This window comes from Nicotiana tabacum, chromosome 22 (assembly GCF_000715075.1).
Source record: "Nicotiana tabacum cultivar K326 chromosome 22, ASM71507v2, whole genome shotgun sequence".
Lineage (NCBI taxonomy): Eukaryota > Viridiplantae > Streptophyta > Magnoliopsida > Solanales > Solanaceae > Nicotiana > Nicotiana tabacum.
In genome coordinates, this window is record NC_134101.1 from 213388081 (window position 1) to 213397791 (window position 9711).

Consider the following 9711-nt stretch of genomic DNA (forward strand, 5'->3'; position numbering starts at 1 on the left):
GAACTTTATCAATATTGATAATTTATTCAGTTGACATAATTGGTTTATCCATTAATTTAAGTATGATGTGCAAAATAAAAGAGAATTCACATGGGTAAATATTAAAGAACTAGAAAGTTCTTTACGGATTCTCTTATATTGCTTGTTCTCATTAATTATAGACCAACTAAAATTGGGATTGAATCCCATGAATACTGAAAATATCAAAGGTGAATATGGGCTCATTCACCTGTCATGTATACCTCATAAGATGCATCTATGAGATGGTTATATGTGCAATTATTATTAACCCACAACATGGTGTTTGCGAGGTAACTTGCTCAATAATTTGATTTAGAGCATAATTTTCAAATTTTTTATTCAAAATAGTTTATCTTGATAAGTTGGTTTACATCATAATTGGTTTAGCAAAATGATTTATTGAGTGCGTCCACTTAATAGCTAAATAATTGCTTACGAAAACAAAGTTATATATATCAATTTGATATACGTTATATACCAAAGTATATTATATTCTCCCTCACAAGTGGTTCAAGGTAAGGAACCAAATAATTCCATCTTATTATTATTAATATGCGATGTATACTTTGATTAACACCATAACGTGCAAAGATGAGTTTTCAAAGTTGAGAAACAAGTTAGTTTTCTAACATGAGGAGGAGACTGGATAAATAGTTGGGAAAAGGTTACGTGGAATGAATTATCGTGTGTACATCTAGATCCTCGAATAAGATAATATGAACTTAAAGTTCATAAAAAGATAATTCATTTGCAACATATTGCAAAGCATGCCATACGCATTTGCTTATCCAAAAAAAGTAACTATATTCTCATTGGAAATGCTCATATTAAGTCCTAGAAGGACAAAGTCTATGGTACGCTTAAAGCGTATAGACAAATCGGTTTCAAATAAACTTCTTCATAAAGAAGATAAGCAAATGATCATAATAAAGGAGGCAAGTGATCTAGAAGATCACATGACATAACACTTCATAAAATCTCATGAGAGGTTCAGGTACCTGAAAATATCAAAAAAGAAATCGCTATATTATGTTTTTATGAAAAATAAGGAGGTTGGAACCGATATAAAATGTTCGTCGACGATATTTATGATAGCACTAAAAATATATGAGGATCTTAAGTCTAAAGAAACAATTCGAATAGAATTGGTTTCATATGAAATACATGTAGTTTTGGATATGTAGTTCAAAAACTTGAAAGTATAAAGTCAATGGTTTGTGCAATCACCTTTATCTATCTTATATGTCTAGGCATGACATAAAAACTTGATATGCATCTAAAGTCTATTTATATGGCTTATTTGACAATACTTATATGATAACCCCTGAAGGATTTAAATTGCTTAAAGCATATACAATTTTTGATCTCGAAGTACCGCATCCTCAATGCAATTTATGCACAAATGTATCTTGCTATAACTATAAGCATGATAATGTGACAGCGAGAATACCTCTATGGAGATATTGAAGAGCCATTCCACGATATTTATGAAGACATTATATATGTATCATGAATGATGATTTCAAGGTGCAAAATAGTCGTTCAAGTTAATATGGTTGATTTATTTATCAAATCTCTACCAACGATCTCTTGAAGATGGTGCACAAGATTGGAATGTGAAGGCTCAAAAATGTGAATTGATGCTCTCACCAGGGGGAGTTAATGCGCGTTGCACTCTTTTTCCCTTACAAGGTTTTGTCCCGCTGGGTTTTCCTTGCAAGGTATAATGAGGCAACCAAAAGGCGTATTGTTAGATATGTGTACTCTTTTTCCTTCTCTAAAAAAATTTTCCCACTGAATTTTATTTTAGTTAAGGTTTTAACAAGACACATTATCTGTTGAATAGACATTCAAGGGAGAGTGTTATAAATAGAATTTTATTTATGGTGAATGTCCATATTTAGAGAGATTCTAGGGTTTATTACTTGGTGGCTAAGTCACCCTCTCCCTATAAATAAAGGGTTCTATTCTATTGTAAATCATCCCAAAATCAATAAGAATTCTCTCTCCCTACTTTTCTCTACAATACTCTTCTTCTTCTTCTTTTATTATTTTATAACATGTATTAATTTTGTGAAGACTTATAACATGTTTGGCCAAGTTGCAAAAATCAACTTATTTTAAAAAGTGTTTTTTCTCAAAAGTATTTTTTTCAAAAGTACTTTTGATGAAAAATAGTTTATATTTGGCTAATTAATTTGAAAAACACTTCTAAACAGTAATTAGTGTTTGACCAAGCTTTTAAAAACTGCTTCTAAGTGTATTTTCTCAAAAGTGCTTTTCAAAAAAGTACTTTTGGAGATAAGCTACTTTTTTCTGCTTCTCCAAAACTGTTTTGATTCTCCTCAAAAGCACTTTTTTCTTTCAAAAACTTGGTCAAATACTTCAACTTTGAAATAAAAATATTTTTTTTGAAAAAAAAGTGCTTCTAAGATTGAAGATGCTTGGCCAAACATGCTATTATATTTAGATCGTTTTGATTCTGAGAATATTTTGTAACTTTCTTCTTTTGGTCAAAAACATTTTGTTACTTTCATAAAAAAAACAAAGTACTTAAAGAACAAATATGATTATCTTTTTCTCCCCGAAATCTTTTCTAAATACAAAATGAGATGTCATGTCAAATACAAAAAGTCATTTTGCACTGTGGCTCGATCTCAAGCTTCATCATATCTTAATTATTTGATCTTTAACATTGATCAAAATTCATCGTTAAATATTAAAACAGAAAAGGGTTAAAAATGTCACAAGCTATTGGAAAAGGTTTTAAAATACCCTTCATTCACCTATTGGGCTAAAAATATTCCTCAATTTACCTTTTTGGTTCACTTATGCCCTTTGACTGTTAGATCAATGTTGAATTAAAAATACTAATTATTTAAATTCCACGTGGCAACTTCTTATTGGTCAAAATTAAAACATGTTACCTATTAGAAAGATTCACCCATATCTACCTATTTTTCGCCACCCCAAATACTAACCCGATCGGAATAAAAAATTCAACTTAAAAAAAGATGCCCCACTTCCTACCACAATATCTTCACGGGGAATTCTCTCTTCTCCGGAATAGAAGTACTAATTATATCTATGGAAGTATCGTTTGATATTTCTAGTAATTTTGTTTTAGTTCAGTGGTTAGAAATGATCGTTTTCTTTCCTAATAGTCAATAGTGATTGCGAATTTTCGAACAACGAATGTAAAAAAAGTTACTCATAACAGAGAAAGTTTGATGACTTGGTTTTTTTATAGAAATGCAATGAAACTCGTTCGAATGATTAGTTTTTTTTGGCAAAATTCATTAGAAGTTTCTGGAAACATTTTGAGTGCTAGGTTACAGGATACGTCACCATATCCCTGTAGTATAACGTTTTAGCATTAGCGAATTTTTCGTAATTGTTGCGATGTGGAAATATAATTATCTGGTCTTGGTTCTATTTTGATTAGCCAAGTTTATTTGAGATTATAATCAACGATAAGCTGTAAGCCATGCCCTTGTGTTCTAATTGATCTTTAAGAAGTACTAAGTTTGAAAAAGTTCGTGTAAGCTGGCCCGGACACCACGACTATAAAAAAATAGAAGTACTTGATGCCCGAACACCACGGAGTTAGATGGAAGCGGGGCGTCTTTTTTTTTTAGTTGAACTTTTTATTCGGGTCGGGATAGTGTTTGGGGCAGCGAGAAATGGGTAGATATGGGTGAATCTTTTTAATATGTAAAATATTTTAATTTCGACCAATAAGAAGTTGCCACATGGAATTTAAATAATTATTATTTTTAATTCAGCATTGACCTAACAGTCAAATGACATAAGTGAACCAAAAAGGTGAATGAAGGTGTATTTTTAGTCCAATAGGTGGATGAAAGATATTTTAAAGCTTTTTCCAGTAGCTTATGGGCATTTTTAATCATTTTCCGAAATTAAAATTAATTTTGAAGTTTCATTGATATATAGACACGTAGAATCAGTTGGCTGGACAACATAACAAAGAAGGCCCATATTTCAAATCCTTAGTTCAACCCAATGTGTACATAATTTAAAAAGAAAAATTCATTGATTTGTTATGAAATAAAAGCAATTTAGTAAAGCATGAACAAGAAATAAAAGCAACTTAGTAAAACATGAACAAGAATAGAGATAGAGAGAAGGAAGAGATTTTCTTCTTCAATTGTGTGTATTTTCCTATTTATTACAAGGCCTTTATATAGGCATGAAAAGTGAAGAAAATATGTCATGAAATATGTCATTGAACATAGAAAATATGTCATTGAATATGTCATTAACCATTTGAGAGAAAGATCATGGAGGAAGAGTAGACATCCACAATATTTTGATTTTTATCATTACACTTCCCCTTGGATGTCCATAAATAATGTGCCTCGTTAAAACCTTATTAGGAAAAAACTCTATGGGAAAAAAATCCTAATGAGTAAAAAGAGTACACATATTTAGAAATACGCCTTTTGGTTGCCTCGTTAAAAACCTTGCAAGGAAAACCCAATGGGACAAAACCTTGTAAGGGAAAAAGAGTACAACGCGTATTAACTCCCCCTAATGAGATCATCAGTTCACATCGTTGAGCCTTCGTATCCCAATATTGTACACTAGTTTCTTGAAGGTTGATGCCGGTAGATATTTGGTGAACAAATCAGTCATATTACCACTTGAACGGATCCGTTACACATTAATATCACCATTCTTTTGAAGATCATGTGTGAACAATAATTTAGGTGACATGTGCTTTGTCCTAACTCCTTTATGAATCCTCCCTTTAATTGGGTTATGCATGTTGTATTTTCTTCATACAAAACTGTGGGTAGTTTATCACACTTCAAACCACGTTTTGTCTCGAATAAGATGTATAGTAGACCTCAACCATACACATTCTCGACTTGCTTCATGAATAGCAATTATCTCAGCATGATTAGAAGAAGTAGCCACGATTGATTGCTTAGTCGATCGCCAAGATATGACAGTGCCACACATGTAAACACATAACATGTTTGAGATCAAGCCTTGTGTGTGTCAGATAAATACTCCACATCGACATAACCAACAAGATCGGTATTGCAATCATTGCCATAAAATAAGCCCACATCGGTAATCCCCCTTAGATAACGCAATATGTGCTTGATTTTATTCTAATTTCTCCTTGAGCGGAGCTATATCTTGTTAAGACATTAACTGAAAAAGTTATGTCATGCCTTGTAGTGTTAGCAAGATATATTAGCGTACCAATTGCATTAAGATATGGTACTTTAGGACCAAGAAGCTCTTCATTATTTTCATGAGGTCGGAGTGAATCTTTATTTATATCGAGTAATCTCGCAATCATCGGGGTACTTAATGGATGTGTTTTATCCACATAGAAGCTCTTTAAAATCTTTTTAGTGTATGCAGATTGAAGGACAAAAATTCTATCTTTCATATATTCAATTTGTAGACCAAGACAAAATTTTGTCTTTCCTAGATCTTTCATTTCAAATTCTTTCTTTAAACAGTCTACTGCTTTAGAAAGCTCTCCGGGAGTTCTAATGATATTTGAATCATCAACATACATGGCAATTATTAAATTCAAATCCATATCCTTTTATAAGGACACAAGGACAAATTGAATTATTCTTATACCCTTCTTTCAACAAGTACTCTCTCGGGTGATTATACCACATGCGCCCTGATTGTTTCAATCCGTATAAGGATTTTTGAAGCTTTATTTAATAAATTTCTTGGAAACCTTAATATGCTCCAAGACAATTTAAATCTTTCAATGATATCTACTATACGCATATCAAGTTTTTCATATATTGCCAGATTAAAACCTAAAGTGACTATATCCACTATACGAGAACATGTTTCCATATAATCAATGTGAGGATATTTACTAATTTTCTTGTGCCACAAGTCGTCTTTATGTCTATCGACTTGAACCTTTCGCACAAGAACACATTTATACCTCAATTGACTTTATACTTTCAGGTGTTGGACTATCCGTCCGACTTCAAATTTTTCAAGTGAAGTCAATTTCATTGCGTATTTTTTATTTGGCCAATCTTTTATCCGTCCAAATTTCATGACAGATTTGATCTCAAGATCCTCGTCAATATTAATCATATTGAGCGCTACATTATATTAACAATATCGTCGACAATCATTTTATGTCGGTTCCATTATTACCCAATAAAGACATAACTTATTGAGATCTCTTTATTTCATTATTTTCAGGTACCTGAGTCTCTCCCATGAGGTCTTATGAAGTGTATGTCGTGGTGTTTTTCTAGGACACTTGCCTCCTTATTATGACCATTTTGAATATTTTCCCCTCTCTTTCTTCAAGGAGTTTTATCTTTGGAACCGATTGGTCTGTTACACTTCATGCGTGCCATAGACTCTGTCCCTCATGGACTTTATTCTATTTGGAGCATTAGCAGCTGAAATATGACATTTAGCTTTGGGACAGCAAATGCGTCTGGCAATAATTTGTAAATGAATTATCACTTGAACTTCAAGTTTATATTTTCTTGTACGAGGATCTATATGTATTCATAATAATTCATTTCACGTATCACTTTCTCCACTGCCTATTTTCTCCCCCTAATGTTGGGATCACCAACACATTTTCCAACCATCTTTGAGAACTCATCTTTGTGCATTTTGGTGGCATAATTAAATCATATAGCACATCCATATTTCTATATAGAAATTATTTGGTTCCTGACCCTGAACCGATTGTGATAGGGAAAATTTTTATAACTTGGCTAGATGCGTACAGGTGCTGTTGTATATTAAATAATAAATCTCATACCAAATTTTGTTTTTGGGAGTTTTGTTCTCATAACCAATGATTTAGCTATAATTTGAGGCATACAATTTCTGCTAAACCAACTTGGATATAAACCAGTATTATTAAGATAAATCATCATAATTTATATTCTGGAATTGTGCTCTAATAATTTGAACAAGCAATCTTGCAAAAATCAAACTGCAAGTTGATAACAAATGCACATGTGACCATAAAATAGATGCATCTATTAAAATCATATAATAGTAAACGGTCCACATGGCAGGTGACTAGAACCAAACTGCAAGTTGATAACAAATGCACATGTGACTATAAAATAGATGCATCTATTAAAATCATATAATAGTAAACGGTCCACATGACAGGTGACTGAGCCCATATATATATCACCTTTTATTCCTTCCAGAAATCAAAGGATTCAATCCCAACCTTTAACTGGTATATCATGAGAATAAGCAGCACAAGAGAATTCTTGAAGAATCTTCTATTCTTCAATATGTGTCAATGTAATTCTTAATTAATTTTTCGCATCATAATTGAACCGATATGGTCAACCGGTCATGCCAATTAATATTTATTTTAGTAAATCTCTAGTTTACTTGTGGCATATGATTCCAGCATCATGCTTATATTTGTGCAATACAAATAGAAAGAAGATCGGGTAACCTTTCATATTTGCCCGATATGATTATAGAAATATGAAGATATTCAATCTTCCTTTCATTTATAGTCTCAATATGCCAATCACTTTGACTTATATATTTGAAACTCAAAAAGTTTCTTTTGAGACTTTACAATATCAATGTCATGAATAAGTTTATTCATCCGGGTAGTAACAAATTAGTTTTTCCGGAGTTCTTAACAACTTTTGTACTACAAGATCTTTTATCATACCATTCATATGGTAAATGTCTCCTTTACGGAGAAAATTATATCATAATAAATTGTCATGGTCAAAATCATCATAAGCAAAATCATTTCTTGCTTTAATTTTGCCTTTAATAACTTTTATAAGGCATGGCAAAATAATATTTGGCATATCACATGTACGCGACCAATTACATATTCATGTAACCACACAATAATATTTATTCTCTTTATTTTACTCAAACCTCCCTTAGAGGTGAGTTGTGTGGTATTCATATAATCATGAATTGCATGTCTTTATTCATTGCTTTTATCACATATTGTCACATTCAACTTTAGGAATGGATTTACATTCTCAATGCTTATCATAAGTCATATTCTCTTCAAGGAATGAATCATAATCAACGACGTGCTTTATTATTTTCATACCAATTTGATGGTAAGCATTGTCTTCACATTTTGAAGGACTATTTTGAGAACCCTTATTGTTCTCCATTTATAATCATAGTGATGATTATTATTATTTTGGTATTTGGAACGCCCACGTTCATTGTTCAACCACTTATCTTCATTGAAATTTATTATGCATTGTTATCACATTCACTTCAAGAATGGAGCAAATCAAGTGGGACATTTTCATACTTTTTCATGAAAAATATATTATTTTTCTTTAGTCATCATTATATCATCAATATGGTACATTGGGACTCAAACCCAATGGCTTACCAATATAAAGGCATGTTAGGTCATAATAAATTGGGACTCAAACCCAACTCTTATCATTATGGAGCATCAGGACTTGATCCCGATGTCTATTCCTCAATTAATGGCATAATAGGCTAAACAATATTGAGATTCATTCTCAAGCCTTAATTTCAATCACATACCAAAAAAGTTATACACAACTAATTTGCAATTTAGCAAATCAAATTTGCTTTCTTAAATAAGTGTACAAATCTTAAATCAGCGTAAAGCTTTATTAATTATTTGTAGCATCTATATGAAATACAACCGTTTGTAGTCAGAATATTTTTTTTAAATTCTATTAGAGTTTAAAAGGATCATAAAATCATTTTCATAATATTTATTGAGTCTCTCTCAAAAATATTGTTGTTTTCGGGGTATACCCTACCTATTTGATTTGATTTAACGCCATGACTTTCCTTCACTCAATTCAACCAAACAATTAATGAATAAATTTATCAAAAGTACACCATAAAGGTAACAACACATAGATAGTACTAATACATAAATTCAGCATTTATATTACCTGAAAAGTGACATTATAGGAAACAACTTACCAGTTGTAGCTTGTGCATCATTCATATAAAATACTTAAAAATGGTAAGTTAGTAGCAAACATCAAGTAGGTTATGGATATTCAAAAATACCTCTTCTAGTAGTCATACTAATCATTGTTTGCTTTCAAATGATACGACCATAAATTATGAAGTATATTTTCTCAATAGCTGGTTTGTTTTCCAAACTTCAAAGAAGTAATTAATCAACCTAGATAAAGATGTGAAGTATTTCTTGTTTTCTTCAAGATGATTTATGCTTTTAATCAGTACGATCAATTTTATTTTATTTTTTTATTTCTTTTTTTTTGGTACTATATGCAAGTGTAAAAATCCAAAAGAAAAAAATATTCATCCAAGTAAAAGAAAATGTTAAAAGCGGCAGGATAGATTGAAGATAGTTAACACATAAATATGCATAAGACAATTTATATCAAATATCCTTGGTTACCATGACATGCATCATATCAACAATTAACTGCTACTATGATTTTAACATATAGAACTTCGAAAATTTTATTCCATTCATGTGATATAAAAGATGTAATATTAATATGTGCTTATGCAATACAGGTGAGTACAAAGTTGTGTGCATATGAGATTTTAAAGGAATGACAAGTATAAGATAATCATACCTTCTTACATTTCATTACTTACCATATGTAGTTTCTCTTTACATTTAACCATGTGATGATATGTATGACTTCTAATTGTAATCTTTCTGGA